General features: G+C 39.9%; 1 protein-coding gene across 25 annotated transcripts in view; it reads left to right on the top strand.

The window, feature by feature from the left end:
* ZBTB20 (zinc finger and BTB domain containing 20) overlaps window positions 1-17082 on the top strand; it is a 487506-nt gene that overhangs the window by 246998 nt on the left and 223426 nt on the right. For 4 of the 25 annotated variants that reach the window (XM_054214061.1, XM_054213875.1, XM_054213884.1 and 1 more), the window contains one exon: window positions 5623-5686. The exons of the other annotated variants lie outside the window; for them this stretch is intronic. The gene's annotated coding sequence lies outside the window, so the exon portion shown is untranslated. The remainder of the gene's footprint in view (window positions 1-5622; window positions 5687-17082) is intronic. 25 annotated transcript variants of the gene reach the window in all.

Raw genomic sequence — 17082 nt, 5'->3', positions numbered from 1 at the left:
TTGAATCTTTTTTTCCTTTCAGAAAAGCAAAATATCGCTCAATGTAATATTTATGTAAAAAGCCAGTTATGTAACTCTCGCCTGCCTTTCGCTTTTGTTACCTCTCTGGACTGTACAGCTCTACTGTTTTTCCTCACGACAGATTGTATTAAAACCTGCAAATCCTGATGAAAGGACAGAACGACCGGGTGCCCACAGCACAGACTTTAATTTCGAGCCTTTTTAAGGGCTTCAGGCTGGAAGACAATGGATCTATTTAAGATCTGTTTTTGGCTGGAGGAATTCTTATTGAGTATTTTCCTGTCACAGTGCGCTCTGGAACATCCGTGGCTTCTGCACAGTGTTTCTGTCTCTCTCCTCCTCTCTCGTTCTCCCCCCCGTCCCAAACTTTGGATGTATACAATGAAAGCTTTTTTCCTTTTCCTCTCCTGACCTTAATGCGAGTATCAGGTCAGTCTCCATATAACCAGCAGCTAGTGCAGAGGCATAGTGAAATTTTAGGTTGTGCTGAACTTTATTTATTCATTTTTATTTCATTTAAGCGATTGACGTCCAGAGAGATCGAGAGATTCTTTTGATTAGGATTGGTTCGGGATATTTTAATTTATTTCTGCCAAATGCAAGAGAAAAATGTATAACCCTGCTAAAAGAATAAAAAATGAGGGATTTGGGGGTGCAGAAAAGGGAAGAAAAGGGTCCATACTAGAAAAAGTTCATACTTTTTGATCACAGGAAGAAATTTTTCCTGTACTTACTGCAACCAGTTTATTCCTAGTTGTATCCTCTGAGGATCTGACCTGTTTGTGGTTGCGAGCATTGTGTCGGGGTTTGTTTTCTTTTGCCCTTTACAAATCATTCTTGTCTGCGTGCACATTCTTGGACAGATTCTTCCCTAGTGTAATGCTGCTAATTCTGTTGATATTGTGTCAGGAGTCTATTAGGTCAATTATAAAGTTATAGGCCTCGATTCTTTGTTATTTTAAAGTGTTTTTCTGGCATTAGAAAGGAGTCATAAAATGAGTGTGAATTATGCCCACTTCAGGCATAATAGAAAAAATAGTTAAAGCTGACATCTTTTGACAGTGATCTCTGAGACAAGCTTTAAATGAAACAGGGTTTTGTGAAAACAGGAAGTGGGATATTTTAAGCTCTATAAGTATATTATAAGCTTTATAAGTATATTTCACCAAATTGCTGGGTAGTACATAGATATACATTCAAAAGCATATTGGAACACCTGGATTCCCTGCCTGACTCTGAAACCAGCCCTTGCTTTGGCTCTGGGCAATGAAAACAACTTCTGCCTCCATTTCTGTCTCCGTACAGAATCTCTTAGGGATTATAGTAGTAGATACTTGGTTTATTGTGCCCTACAGAAATATTCTAAAGCTATTCTATTAATGTTTATAAAGTGGATTTAAATGCAAAAGGAGAAGGTGTTGAAATAATTTGGAGAGGTTAAAAAATCATTTAAACTTCAGGCTGCTGTTGCCACAAAGACTAAATTGTGGGCACCTACCATATCTAAATTTTAGCTGGAAAACAGAAGATGACCCTAGTCATCAGAGGATTAAATTCTGGAAGGCTGTCCTATAGGAATTATAGGGCCTGAAAGCCTGTGTAGTTGTAAGATGGGGCTGAATTGACGTATCGATAGCAGTTTATGACATGGTTGCACGCAGTGGAGGAGAGTAACCTCCTTAAAATCCCTTATCCTGGTGTCCCTGATAGCTCTCAAGCCTTTATAAAATGCTTGGAAGATGTAGACTGTGTAGCTTTACAGAGAACATGATAAATAATGATTCCAGTGTTTAACTTAATCAAAAGAGTGGTCATATGTCCTTGATTGAAAATTACTTTCTGCCTGTCTTCTGAGACTTCTAGTCTGTAAATTTTTTGTCTGCGCTAATTACAATGGAAGATTTGTTGGAATAGGTGTACAAAACCTGATGACTTTTAACAGCAGACAGGGAAATTTCCCTGTTAAAGACATTTGCATGCTTTTCGGTTACTGAGGATTTTCTTTGCATGTCACTAGGTTATCTCTAATTTCCCAAGTCTTCAGTCGCCAGCTTTGCTTTGTACACTTATGTGGGGCTGTAACAAAGCACTAACGTTCCTAGTGGTCAAACACATTTAATTATTTTCTGAGTATTTACAAATTAAATGAGAAGAAAAACCTTGGAAATGCATGCTGCTAAAAGTCTGGTTATATATATGCAGCTGAACAGCGACCAGAATGGTGGAATTTTGTTTTTTTCTGCAGAATGGAAACCTAATTTTAATTTATGGACGAGAGGGTGATTTGACTTGACCAGATGCTAGACATGCAACCTGTGAAACTTCTGTCTTCCTAAATTCATAGGCAAAATAGGCAAAAGTGATGGGTCTGAACAGTTTCTGAAATGAGATGTTAATATTCAGCTTCGATGAATAAGACTTCATTTCACAACTTAAAAAGACACTGGTATTTTATTTTTAAACATAAGCTGTTTGAGCCCTGCCACTATGAAGATCTGTGCTGTAGTTTTCTTAAATTCATGTTTGTTATTTTAAAGAAAAGGTTAAATATGAACCCTAAAGGTTTAAAAACAACAGCAAAAATTAAGAGAGCTCTACATTAATTTTTATTGTTAAATTTTATTATTTTTCTTCCCTGACACGTGCTTGGGGTTGGGTATATTGGAAAAATAGCTAGCTAATACGACTTTGCTGTATCCAGCATTGTGCTGAATTAGCTACAGTAGTCTTTTTTTATCTAGTAATTATTCGGCAAGGTTTCCTCCCTCCCTCTCTTCCTCAGAACAGTGGGTTTTGCAACTCTGACACTGTGGTTGAAGTTTATGACAATTTTGTGACCTTCACTATCAGTAATTCATTGCTAGTGCCTGCAGAAGTTTCACAGGTCGTTTTGACTTAGAGAAGTCTGTAAGAAATGAAGCGAGAAGCAATATATTTAGAGTAGTTGTAACAGAAGTATCAGGCCCAGGCGCACTGAATGCTCCCGCGCCCCTCCTTTTCAAAATTACTATCTTCCATGTTCACAGCAAACGAAGCAGAGGGTTCACTTCTCCCATCCGAGAATCCGTATGTTTTAGTCTTCGCTGTTAAATCCGATGTATGCAGGTGGGCCATGACACCTTGAGGGGGAGGATCGCTGAAGTCCAGCGGTGTAGAGGAGTTGTCGGGATGAGCGCAGTGCTTAGAGCAGTGTCGACACCTGGATATTCCGTGCTCTTTCTTCTACCCAGGGGCTAATATTTTCCTGTCGCCGCTAAATGAAGTGGGCTCTGTTTGGACGGAGTGCCTACACCAGTGTGAGCCCCGCGAGAGGGTGCACCACGCAGTCTGCCATGCCCACTTGGGGAAGGAGCACATCCTCTTTCGCTGGTGGGCTTCTTTCTGGGATGTCTGGTATCCTCACTGCCGACTACTGAAGGCCAGCGTGGGAAGGATGGATAAGCTCTCTTCACCTTATTGATGCGGAGGCTTAAAAACAACTCTTTAGGATGTGACCTTTCTACCTCTTGAAAAAGAGAGAGGAGAATTAGACTTGGTAATCCGGAAAGCATGCTTCGGGGTAAAATCTTGTAAGAAAACTAACTGTAAACAGTTCAGTTTCTGCGGAGACTCGATTTGGGGTATTATTTCATAATTTTGACTGAAGAAACCTCTGACTTGTTTGGCTTTTAGGACGCATGATGAAACTCACCCCTTTAGGGAAGTTCTTGCAGAGACAAGATAGTAGGAGAGCTTGCCTGTGTAAGCAGCAAAGAGGATTGTTCGCTCCCGAGTTTTTGCTGATTTATTTGTGTCTGGTTGCAGCAGAATAGAGGGACTCACTGCTTTGACTGTGCTGTGAACAAGAGAAAAACGCACTCCGTTGATAATGTTTTAAATCAAAACAAATAATAATGCTCTTCATGGAAAGACTGAGGAAAGATATTAACAGAGAACAGTGCAGAAAACAGCTGAAACCATCTTTGTCCATAGTTTTCACTACATGTATTTCTTAAACTATTTTTCTGCTTACAGTTTTTATTAAATATCCTGGTTGCCTTAGGCCCCTTACATGACTTTAAAAAAAAAAACCAAAAACAAACGAAAAAGTTTCGATCTCATCTTCTGGGATCCATGTAAATATACATTTCTGATTAAAAAGTGTCAGTCGCTGCTGAGGCTGGAAAGGGTCTGTTCTGCTGTGAGAAAGGGAGGGGCAGATCCATAATGGTTGTTCGGGCTGTCGTGTTTCTGAGAATCAGCTGTTTTTTTCTTTATACTGCAAAGATTAAACAAAGAATGTTAAACATTTCCCAATTTAGCATTTATAATGGAAAGCGGCTGGAGGGCCACAGCTCACTGCTGCAAGGGCAGGCGTTCGTATCAGGAGTCACTGAAAAAGGCTTTTATTTTCTTTGAAGGCCTATCCATTCCTTTCCCAGCCTGGCTGCTCTGCTTTGCAGTCAGGTGGAGGCAGCTTTAGATTTTTACTTTCGTTTAAGTAGGAGCTAATTTACTTTTGGAAATGAAAGTTAAAGCAGCTCAGCCATCTGCAAAGTGGACGAGGAGGCAGTGGGTTTCTTTAACTTTTCGAATCTCTACGATTCTATTTTGCACCACCAGGCAAGCAAAAATTACTTTCCTGAGCTCCTATTAGTAATAACATGTAGTATTAATGATCTAATGTCTTAGCTTCAACTCCTCATCTCAGTTTCTGAAAGATACCTGTTGGCTGTGTGCAGTCGTCTTCTTTACACTCGCATCCAGCTCAGGAGCTTTAAGTAAAAAGTTGTAGTCTTGAGTGCAGCTGAACCACATTTTTTGACCTACTGACAGCACAGCTTTTTCCATAGCATTTCACTAGTGATTACGTGGAGCACCGTGACTTTCTGTTTCTCATAGCAAAGGCAAAATAACACTTAAGGGTGACTGATAAATGGGAAAAAAGAAAAGAGGGGAGGGGAGGCGGCATTTTGGTATCCTGGTGTTATATGTGCTCTTACTGTGGCTGTGTATCAGCCTTTCTTATTTTTTAGTTTTCCTTGAATAGTCCATAATGGAAACAGATGCATTGTTCAAGCTTTCTTAGTTGAAGCTGAGGAGAATTTCAGTTTTATAAAAATATGTATTTTATTCCCTATCGGAGTGGAATAAGTGTTAATACAGTTCGTTTTTTAACAGAGCAGCTAAAAATGTCCTTCGCCTGCCTCTCCATTGGCTAGTTTTCAGAAATTCAGTAGTTCACTGTCATCACATGTGTACAAGATCTAAACATCTTATATAATTAAAACATTTTCAGAAAAAAATATTTCTGGTTTCTTGTATAAATTGTAAGCACTATAAAGAAACCAGATATCCATTTTCTGCCTTCTCTAGCCTGCCTGCAAGTAGGTTTTGTTTAAACAAAATAGCCTTGCACTCAGAGCTCACAAACATTTGTGTATTACTTTGGTATCTACATGACTAATTTTACTGGCCTCTTATAGTAGCTAAAATATGTTTGTAAATGTTTGCCCACCTTTTTGTTTCTTAAGGGAAGCTTTTTACAATTCATTATTTGGAATAAGTCAAAGTTTGAGTTTAAAAAATACTTCAATGTTCTTATGATTGCATTTCTTACAGAATGTTGGAATTTTTGGACTGTGCATCTGTTTAGGCACGTGGAGAAAGACAAGACTGAGATCATGTAAGTCATGAAACTGAGGGTGAATAATCCATACTTGGTTCTCTCACCGTTTTTACAGTTTATACCCAGATGCAAGTAATAAACCAAAAAGGGAAAAAAAAAATCTAGTTAGCTTTTATTTTTAAAACGATTAATGAAAAGCAAAGTTCAAATGAGGCCACAAATCCTGGTGGTGCACAATGGGTTGATTTATTTTGTAAATAGACCATGGATAATTAACCATAAAACAAAACTTTTTTTTTTTTTTGAAACTTGCATAATGACACTGGTTTCTTTTAGTTGCTGCGAGTTGCACAGAGGGATAACGACTTATTCACAACTGGTTGCAACTGGTTACAGCCAAGAAAGGAAAAATCCCAGAGCAGCTAGAGGAAAAAGGCTGTTAAAACCCTGCTACACTTGCAGTTTTATAGTAAGGCATTTACTAATGGCTACAGAATAGGCAAAGCTACCCTTGTACGATAACAGCAAAAGAGTAGATACGTACGTACTCTGATGATGCTTGACACATTATCCCATGCTTTGGCTTAAACCCCACAAGCAAAATACAGCCCCTGCAGCTGGCCTTGTAGTCCACAATTTTGTATTGACTTTTAAATAGCATTAGTTTATGCTTTGTTACAAGCTTCCATGATGCCTGTATCTTACTACTCTGGCACTGGGGGAAGAGTCCTCTGGATAGTCAAAATAGTCTGAGTTGCTGCCAAGTCCTCTTGTGAGCTAGAGAGTGATGGTAGTTTTTCAGATACATGATATGAGACAACTGCCTGCCTGACCTCCCCCAAATTTGTTTCTTCATATTCCACAGTCATCTGCGGAAAGGATCTCTGATGCCCAAGAAGGAGAAGGTCCAATTTGTTGTGAAAGTACATTCACTACTAATTAAAACTACCAGCTGGGATTACAGCCCTGGAGACTGTAAATAAACTAGAGCATGAGATGTTCAGATGACAATATGGCCACTTTTGTGGTGGTTTGCACTAGTTGCCTGTACTCAGATTTGCTCATCCCATGCCAGCTTATTAGAGTGAAGAGAGGGTTTATGTAGGTAACAGTCAAGATACGAGCAGTTGGATTTGCCACACAAGACAGTGACCCTAAGGTACTTGCAAAAAGCCTCCCTCATTCCCAGTGATAGCCTGGGTAGGCAGAGGTAGGGAGTAAAAATGCTTAAAACCAGCCTAGTTATACATGCGTTGAACCAGTTTTATTGGAACGGTGTTACAGGCTGACGTTGGTAAGGGTTCTCTGTCCTAAACTGATTTGAACACATGTGATTTCTTCTGCAAATTTGGAGTATTTATTTGTCAGCAATGTACTGCAGTGACTGAGCAGAGAAGTAGGTTGTTAATGTCAGACTGTCACCTGCTATCTGCAAGAGCTTGATGTAGGTAACGGGATATAAGGGTTGTGTGTTTTTAGTCTAGATCTCAGTTGCAAGACAGGGTCTTAGATCAACGCTTTAAACCCATAACCAGAGAACCACTGAGTTCCCACTGTGTTACTGACACTAGTAACTACAACACATGGGCTGACACTTATAATCTTTTTTTAGGCCAAAGAGTCGAGTTAAAATAGCACTTAGTTTGAGCAAGAGGCTTCAGTTGTGGGAGGGAGTCATGCTGGGGGCAACATTAGCATTGTACTTTCAAACACCATTGCAGTGAAGACAAGACCCCAAAAGTAAATTAACTCTCCAAGGCTCAGTACAGTCTTTGGCTTCTCTTCAGGTCCTGTTGGAAAGGAAGACAGGGTCCACTGTGGTCGTGCTAACTGGATGTATCTGTCCCACGGGGTCTCTCTTGAAACTGCTTTTTATTGGGTTTTTGCTTTTGGAAAGTGTGGCAATGTATGGAATCTGCTACATACTGTTTATAAGTTAGAACTTGATTTTATTGACTAACTAAATCCTGTATCTTGTGACAATCTTCTTCTGTGCTCTGCATCATGCCAAAGAGACAGGGGAGTGGTGTTGGCATATCTTTGTATGAATAGGTCTGTCATTAAATATTTGAAATAGAAACATCTGAAATAGATCTTGCTTGAGAAGAACAATGGGGCAACTAGAGAAAGCCAGTTTTCTCCAAATTCACTTTTGGGCACTGGAGTTTTAAGCAAACAGAAAAAAGAACAAAGAGAGCAGGTATTAGTGTAGGGGCTTAAAAACAACAAACCGTGGGAGGCATGAAGGGAGACACAAGGAAAGTTGAGAGAGGAGAGGGGAGGGATGCTTAGTGGAGGGAGGATTTTTTTCATTTGTTTGTTTGTTTTAATAACTGACACCAGCTAAGGGAGCGGGAAGCTGGTAGTAGAGGACTGAGAGTCCCTCAGTTGGAAGAGGCACTGTGTTTAGCAAAGGGAAACTTTTTGCCTAATGTGGATCTAAGCCCAAGGATCATTCACTGCCAGTGCTGAGGATGCTGAGGCATGAAAGTGCATTCGGGTATTTTCTGTTTTCTCTGATATCTAAATCTGTATTTTTAGTTCGTGAAGAGTGAGGGAGTCGGTCATCTTTCTTGGGCAGTTAAGCTCTTAAATCTTACTGGTAGGAAGGGGTTACAGACAGCCTTAGCTAAAGGCACACACAAGATGAAGGAGTGTTCAACTCCTTTCAGAGTTTGGAAGGTGTCAGCACATGGGCCCAGTATGAAGAACACAAATTCAACAGTCTGCTTAGCGTGCAGCAGGAAAAGCTCTTTTAGAGGTAATTGTATTTCAGGCTTTTGAACAAGCCTTTGTATTTCTCTCATATGCTAATAACCTATTTGTAAAGATATGCAATCCAAACTCCTTTCATTTTAGCCACCCTATTTCTTCCCAAAAACCTCCCTCCCTCCCTCCCCCAAATCTAATGCTTTAAAAACACCACAGGTGAGGTAATGCCAACAATTCTCCCTAAGACTTTCCTCATCTCTGCTTTGTGAAGCATGGCATCTGATGTTGTAGTAGGTAGGTTCACGTTCCAGTTAGAAAGTGCTTTTTTGGGGGACTAAGCAGCACAGTTGTTTGAATCCTTGGACTTCTGGTCCAAGCACTGCATTCAGAAATTTGCTTTATAAGAAAGAAAAATTATTTGGTTCTTCCTGAGGTTCTGTCCGTGTTACAAAAATCCCTTCACCAAATGGCACGGGAGACTACTGCTTTTCCAAAGCATCTCGACACTCTAACAGCCAGGGGATGCCGATCACTGGGAATGATGTGGTCTCACAGTCAAAGGCCTAGCTGTACTTCAGCTCCCCTTCTGCTCTTCCTAAGTGAATAGTTTCATAAATTGGCAGTCTTGCTGCTACCTGATCTAGGTGAAATCCCTGAATTCTTCCTGTTTTAGGCCAGGATTTGCCTCACTGCTTCAGTCAAGCTTTACATGACTTCACGGTATTTTGCATTTTACTCATTTAGAAATGTATAAGCAGTGATCAAGAGCCGCCTTAGCGGCTGGAGCAAATGGTTAAAGAAAAAGGAATTCTTAGATGTTAAACATTGTATTAATTTCAACTGCTCTTACATTTCTCTACCAGTTATGTTTAAGGTTACAGGGACAGAGCAGAAACAACTAGCATTCCCCTCACTTCTCACTCCGCATTCTTCCACAGGACTCTCTGTGACTTTCAACCTGCTGCCTTATTCTGCTCAGAACTGGCTTAATACTTCCCCAAATGGCAATAGCAATTAAGGGTACTTGACCCAACAAGACGTGTGTTAGTTGTTACATAAATGACTGTCTGAAAAAGCCTCTTGCCTTTCATACATCGGTAAGCTCCACCGGTTCTTGGACAAGAACAACATACCAGCTGGATTATTAATAATAATTAGATTGTCACTGATATATTGATAGTATTGCAGAGGTATTACAAGCTTCTGAGGCTTACTAAAGAGTACTGAAGGTCAGGACTCAGAAGCATTAAAATAAATACCTAGTGGTAGTCTCTTGTTGTGGAAATACTGGCTCATTAAAAAAAAGTACTCCAGGAATCCAGGATTCGTATTTATTTTCATTATTCATATTTCCAGATAAAGCTTTTTGGCATTTCTGGAACAGAAGTACTTCTGTTTCAAACTTCTCTTTCAAAAATGTATTCTATGTTCTAATATAAAATTTAAATCAAAACTGAAAGTAACAATCAAAACTGAATTATTTTGTCAAAACATTCAGTTGATTGAAATTATTTTTTATTTTTGTTTCATGGGCAACTTTGCAATGCAATGTTTGATTCCACTGTGAAATAAAAGGAAATTTCAAAGTTTGTAGCTATCCTATAAAGCAGAAACGTTAGGTTGTGTTTGGGCTCTTCTCGGTGGTGCTTAGGGGAGTGCTTCATCAGAATTCTACTAAATGTGTTCTAAAAAATCTATGAAATCTGTCATATTCTGTTAAATCAACAAAAAGTTTAAAATGTATGAGGACCCTTAGACTATGCTGAGGTCTTCTTGTATTGATGTCATAATGGGACTTTCTATCTCTGTACTCTGCAACCCTGGAAATATATTCTGTGTTTATGCTCAGCAAGTTGGGAAGCTTTTGATACTATTTCAGCTCTCCTGGCTTCCTTCTATGTGGGCTGGTCATGGACCAAACCTTTCAAATTTGGGGTGCCTATCAGTGCAATTGCTTGCAAAGTCAGCAAACATTGAATGTAATGATGGTGTGAGTGTAAAGCCTATACAGTTAACATTAGTGTATTCACTTCCATTTGTTGCTTCTTAGATTTGATTTAAAAGGGACCTTCCCATAGCAGAGCACTTTCCTATTATTTCTTTGAGTCTTTCCTTGCCCTGTATAACACCCAAATTATTCTCTCTTTTTCTTCCTAATATATTGGATGTTTTTTACTCACCGTTCCCCTGTAGAATCTGTATACTTAAATAGTAAAGTTCTTCTGGCAGCAGTCTTGTCCAGGGCCACAATATGGTATATGCCTTGGAGGCATATTACTTTAGATTGTGGTTTTGGCTAAGTTTAAATTCTTCAGGATTGGCCTAAATCCATCTCAGTGGGAGGACCCTGCAAAAGAAAAACATGAATTTAAGTGGGGTATTTTGGACAAGTAGAGCAAGGGTGAAGATTAAAAGCAAAGAACGTAGTTAAAGATTGCTCCATTGCTGGAAAATGTAAAGCACCTGACTTCGTCTCAAGAGCGTGATGATCCTTATTTTTTGGGCAAAGACTGAGATACTAACCCGCTTCTGTGATACCTTCATTATTCAGATCTGGCTTTCTTAAATTTGGCTAGCTACAGCAACGTTGTATTCCTGAAGAATATCGGCACTGCAACTTTTTTAAGTTAGGGATAGAACAGTCAACATCTGAACACCCATTCAGGGGAAATTGTGGCTCTGCAAACTTTGGAGTTCTTGCTCCAGTCGGAGGTCAACGAAAGATGACACAGTACTACAAATTGAAAAGCTTTTCCATTTGTGAGCCCACCTAAACTTTTGTTTCTGTTTTTCAAACCTGGAGGGGGGGTATTTTGTGATACAGAAAAGCTGTTTTTAAATAAATATGTATTTGGACAATAGTGTAGTTGGTTCGGTATTTCTCAGTTCCAGGCCTGTGACAAGACAGACAGGAAGATATGCTTTGTCCCAACAGCTGTCTTCTGTATTCATCAGAATTTTTTACGTGACTAAGCATGTAAGCTGCTATATCAGTATAAATTGAATTTAGTCTTAAGAAGGCTGATTTAATGTGAAGAATATATTTTCCACTGATCTTGGACATGAAGAGCTGGAATATTGATGTGTTTAGGCCTTAAAAATATAAAAATAAAAGCTCTCCCAACTCAGAGCTCTATAAATAAATAAATAAAATAGTTTATGTTGTGGACACACTCACAATATTTCCTGCATGCTACTGGAGCAGCACGCGTCCAGAAGATAATAATATAAGCAGTAAAATATCCCAAGCAAACAGAAAGCATCTGTAGATCTTGCCTAGCTGGCTAATATTATTGGGATGGTTGTTTTTAGCATATATGTGCATGCTGAGGGTTGGTCAGCAGTTGAACTGTCTTTATGATGGTTATGTTCAATTGCTGCATTGTGCCTGAATGCCTACAGACACGTAAGAGGACAGGAAAGGTAACTCAAGAAACTATTAAACCATTCAGGATCTGGTCTTCCAGCTCTAGTCACAAGAGAATGTAACATGCTATAAACAGGATGTAAAGAAACATTTATAAAGGTGTTTGGAGAAATACTGGGATGTAACTGAAGTGTTTGTTAGTCAGTGTCCCAGAACTGATAGCCAATGTCCCTTTTGTTGTGCTGCTGCCTTTAATAAATAATGCATCAAGCTCAGAGATACCATTTAACTGGAAAGATTTGTATCACTAAAAACTTGTAGCAAATGTAGAGAGAGCTACTCTGCCTTCCCTTCCTTTATTCAGTACCTTTCATTTCCCTCACTATGTGTAATAGTCAAATGCTGACACATCTCTCTCAGCCTTCACTTCTACCTGATACTTACTTGCCAGTATTCAGAGAGTCAAGGCTGTTTCTGCAGGGTATTGGAGCGAAGTTTCAGGGGTGTAGACCAGAGGTATGACTGTATAGTTTTCAAATGAACTGTATTTTGCTGTATATAGCGTTTATTGTAGAAAAAGAGATGAAGTTTCCTTGGAACGTGTATGGAGCCTGATTTTAAATTCTCTCCTTGGCCTTAGCAGGCTGGGGATCAAGTCCATATTGGAAATTCTCCACTTAAACTGCTGGATGCGGTCAGAACCCGTGACTGTCGTTCAAGCTATCGCAGCCCGTGCTGCCTTCAGTCCAGAATCAACATCGGCAGTATGGCTGCTCTAACTGCAAATACAGAAATCAGAAAACTTAACTTGATATTAAGTGTTACTTGAAGAAATCCCCCCTTGGATATGAGTTTTCAACCGCCTGAGATTTCCCGATCTGCTTTTTTATCTTTCCTTGCTGTCTGTAGAGGTAAATAGGCCATTTTGCTGGCCAGTTGAGGCTGTAAACATTAATCTGAAGGGGTTCCTAATAGGAGGATATTGGCAACAAAGGTGATTGAGCCCTGCTAGGAAGGCAGGCCCCCTTTCAAGAGTCAAAGGTCTTCAGGTCAAGAAGTCAAAGAGACTTTCTCAAAAGTTAATTTTGCGTCAGTATGTCGTGGATTGTAGCACTTCCAAAAGTATTATCTTTCACAAGTCCCAACAGTCTGATGTCACTAGAGATCCTACTGCACGTAGCATTGCTTCCAGTGGTAGTTCCTGGGCAAAAGAGATGAGTTTATCCCACCACGACTCCCACAAAACCATTAGCAGTACACCAGACATAGAACTGACTCATCCTGTTTCTGCCGTGCATTCAGGTTAATTCTGGATCCCCTTTTCAGATTCAACTGTTTAATAGTGCTGCACTATGAGCTACAGAAATTGCTGATTTCTGTCTCGAGGATGACAAATTTCACAGTATGTTCTTTAATTCCTACTTCTATAGCAGTTCATAAAGCATCTTCACTTACAGTTTTCTAATATTTAGTGAGAAATCGCTTTGGGAATAGGGTCCTTTACTAAAGAGCCTGTTGAAGAAGTCCTTTGACCATTACATTGTACAAGAACTTTGGGTTTTTGAGATTGAAAGTTCTGATATAAATAGGAGATTACTGTACTTATGGAAAAATCTTGATATGATCTTGCTGTTATGTGGGGCGTTTAAGAGATCCTGAAATATCTTTAAAGAGGAAACAACGGGAAGCTGCTTACCTCATGACATAATAAGGCAAAATAAGGTCACAGTTGCAACTCCAGCAACAGAGCTGAATGAATTATTTGCAACAAGTAATTTACTTGCCAATTACAGCTTTTCTTGTCCAGTCAAATATCCGCAAGTTGATCAGTCTCTTTGATTCAGGAATCATTGGAATTTATTTGATGACTACCTTCAAAACTTATATTCTATGGGCTCTCTGTAGGTGGAGGTGAGAGGTATGGCTGTGGTTTGAATACTATTTGCGAAATCCTATTCTGTAATTTTCCTCTCTGGCATCCATCTTGTAAATTTGCATTACATGACACCAGGCATTTAGGAGTCTATACTCTTGATGAAAGAGGGTAGCAAGTTTAGTGTTCATACAACAAGAGTTAATGTTCATACAACAAGAGTTAATGTTTAGCAGAGAGGAGGCTTCACACAGGTTGATGAATCCTCACGCATCCTTCACATTACATTTATTTTAGTAACCCTCTGACTGAAATGGTAAAACATGAGGAACAAAAAAGGATAAAGGAGATCCTGATGCTGCATGGGTGAAGTAGGGAACAGGATGTGATTATTTCACAAGTGCACTGATTCAGAAGACCAGCGTGAAGCTAGATGCTTCTGTTCACTGCACACAAGGGCAGAAACACGTCAGAAGTTGTTGCTGGTAGTGCTGCATTCATAAAGGGAGCACGGCATTCGCTTTCCAGCCACCAGAGAGTGGAGGAAAGACACAGAGCCACGGACATCTGTTATTGTGTTTGCTTACCTATCCCTGTTCCTGGAGGTTTAGAAGTAGGATTTGAAAAGTGCATATGACGGTCATTGTTTTTGACCGCGCTTTACAATGTCCTACTGACTTTAAAGAGCAAAAATTTGGACCTCTGTAATTTAACCAACGATATACACAGGGCACTCTCGGTGAAATGGCTGGGAACAAAACTTAGTTCCTGGTTTCCTGCCTATTATTTAATACATATCTGATTTGAAATCTGTTTTCTGCATACCTTTGCGTGCATATTCCTTGGCACATGTGCTTCTTGCCATTATGGGGCAGATCCCATAGATTTTCTGCGTCATTAGTAGAGAGAACCAGTCATTAAAAAAATAAAAAAGCTTATTTGCCTGAGCTGTTAAGATTTTTTCTCACAGTTCTGCCTGTGGCGCCTGTCACTAGCAGTCAAATAAGGACAATTTTACCATTCTCTCCTGCTGCTCTAATTTTTTTTTTCAGTGCCAGTACATGTATTTGTTATTCTTTATAACTCCCTTTGAAGTTGGGAATCCAAGGGGAATCTAAAACCGACCAGATGTTTCTGCTGCTGGAGACACAGAAGACAGCAAGGATTAAGTTTAACTGAAACTTAGTTCCCTACAAAACCCATTACAGTGAGAATTCTTCCTCAGATAGTTTTATTTATTATTTATATTTGCACTTGCCATCCTGGGTAGGTGATACCTCAAGTCATCTTGCCCGGGAGGAAAATGGATGATTTATCCAAGTAAATAGTGTATCAGCAGCTGCCTGCGTTCATTTCCCTTATGGGGTTTCAGTTCCATTACACTGCATATTTCCCACCCACACTCTTTATACAGCATTTCATGTTGAGGAAAATCATTCCCATCTCTGTAACTTCAGAGGACAGATATGTGGAACCATCCAGAGGGAGGGCAGCGCAACTCGTGCATGCGTGGGGAGGGGTGACGTACTTGAGAAGGTACTGGCTGGAAAGCAGTACAATGTTTTAACTCCTTCTGTCACGGATGGAAGATGAGAGAAAGGAGCAGAAGCCAGCACGGGAAACTGGCTGTGGGAAGGAGGGGATGTGCTAACCTCCTAGAGGTGGGGGCAGAAAAAGTCTCTCAGGTGGGAAAAGACAGGAAGAAATGCTATTATTGACTTCTGAGTTCAAGTTAGGTGCTTTTGAAGATGCTACAAACATCAAAAACAAGCAAACAAACCAAAATTCCTTTTAAAATAGTCTATGATATGAAATGCATTAGGAAGTCCCATGGGATGCCCATGTCCAAATTGTGCCACGGCAGATCTGGCTGGCCTGCATCTGCTGTCATGGCCACAAGAGAAATCAACACATGGTTAGACCTCATGGAGGTCCGAATGGGAAAGCAGCAAACAGAACAAAGCCTTGGTCTCTGTCTACCTTAGGCATAGCTTAAGCTAAAGTTTGGATCCACTTCCAGATTTTAAACACCCCAGATTTCTGGAGTGCTTCTGCCAAGTTATCTCATCTGAGTTTATGGGACAGTCTGTCACGCCCATACATAGCTGTTGAGCATGCCGATCCCTTTCAGCCAAGTCAGAAAGAAATGAGAAGAGAATTCGTTTTCTACAAAACGGGTATCTAAGGAGAGGAGAAAAACTCAAATTAGTGCCCCTGCTGAGGGAAAGACAAGCAGGACTTATCAGCTAAGCATGTTCGACGGAGGACAGCTGGCTGGCCAGCACAGGCTTTGCTCCAGAAGAGCCACAGCACATGCTGTCTTTTGCTCACTGAGAATTTTATCTTTGTTGTGGGAGAGGAGACCTACGATAATTGTACTCGTATTGTGTAGCACTTGCAGGCTCTAATCACAAATCTCTAGCAAGACAGACTATATCGGTATTTGTTTCATGTCTGAGCTGTTTTGTTTTCTTTAAAGTCCGTCCCGCTTTCTGGTTGGTAAGTCAAGGTACATCTCTGGCTGGTAGTGTTTTCTCTTTCCTCTCTGCTGTGGGGTTACAACAGCTTTCCCCCCCCCCCATTTTTCTCTGTGTGGATTCACTTTATCGTTTCACACCAAATCTCACTGCTTCTCAACTCTCAATGTCACAGCCACCATAATTGAGAAATAGTATCGGGCTCTGACTAAGTTACTCTTTAATTGGCCAGATGGATCGCTAACGCCTTCACGGAGGCACTGTCCTCCATCATTAGCTGTTGGAGTTGCCTCCTAATATTGCAAGGCCCTGCACACCACCCTAATTTGTTTTTAAACAGGAAAATCAAAACCTTGGTAATTATATAGAGCCTTCTAATAAACATTAGGTAAAAATGCATGCACTGTAACAAGCTCTTTTCAGAACAGCAGAAGGGAGTGGCGAAAATAATTTGCCAGTGCCTACACTTACCTAAAGCTGCTTTTCTGATTTTAAAATATAAAAAGAAATCAGGTCCTGGAAACACTGGGTGATTTTGGATGTTTTGAGGAAAGATAAAAAGAAAAAAAAGCCATTAAGTGTTTTTCCTTTTATGGTTTTGGAACCTGAATTTCCCAGCTTTATGTTAGAAGGAAACAGGTTAAAATCAGAGAGTTTTGAACCTACATATTTTCTTCTCTTCTTTATTTTTTTGTCAAAGCATTGAGGCAGATGGTATGAAAAGCATTTATATTGGTCTCTCTGCTGATGGAGCTTAACCTAATAATCCAGGACTTGGAACTGGGTGCTTCGATAAAAACACTTTCTGAGAGATTTTTCCATTCAAAACACCAGGAGAAGTTTTTTAATTGACAACATCAGAAATTAGTATCCTGCCAGGACTATGTTTCTTTGCACCTTATTACTTGGAACAAAAGATTAATATATGCTCATTCCGAGCACGAGAGTTTTCAATAATTTTTTCCTAAATCAAAGATGAAGTGAAAGGGTTTACCACAGGATTGTGAGAGTGAAAACAGGGGGA

The sequence above is a fragment of the Rissa tridactyla genome, chromosome 1, assembly GCF_028500815.1.
Source record: "Rissa tridactyla isolate bRisTri1 chromosome 1, bRisTri1.patW.cur.20221130, whole genome shotgun sequence".
In the NCBI taxonomy this organism is placed as follows: Eukaryota; Metazoa; Chordata; class Aves; order Charadriiformes; family Laridae; genus Rissa; species Rissa tridactyla.
Note: the sequence above shows the minus strand (reverse complement) of the source record. Positions and strands in the feature narration are given on the sequence as shown.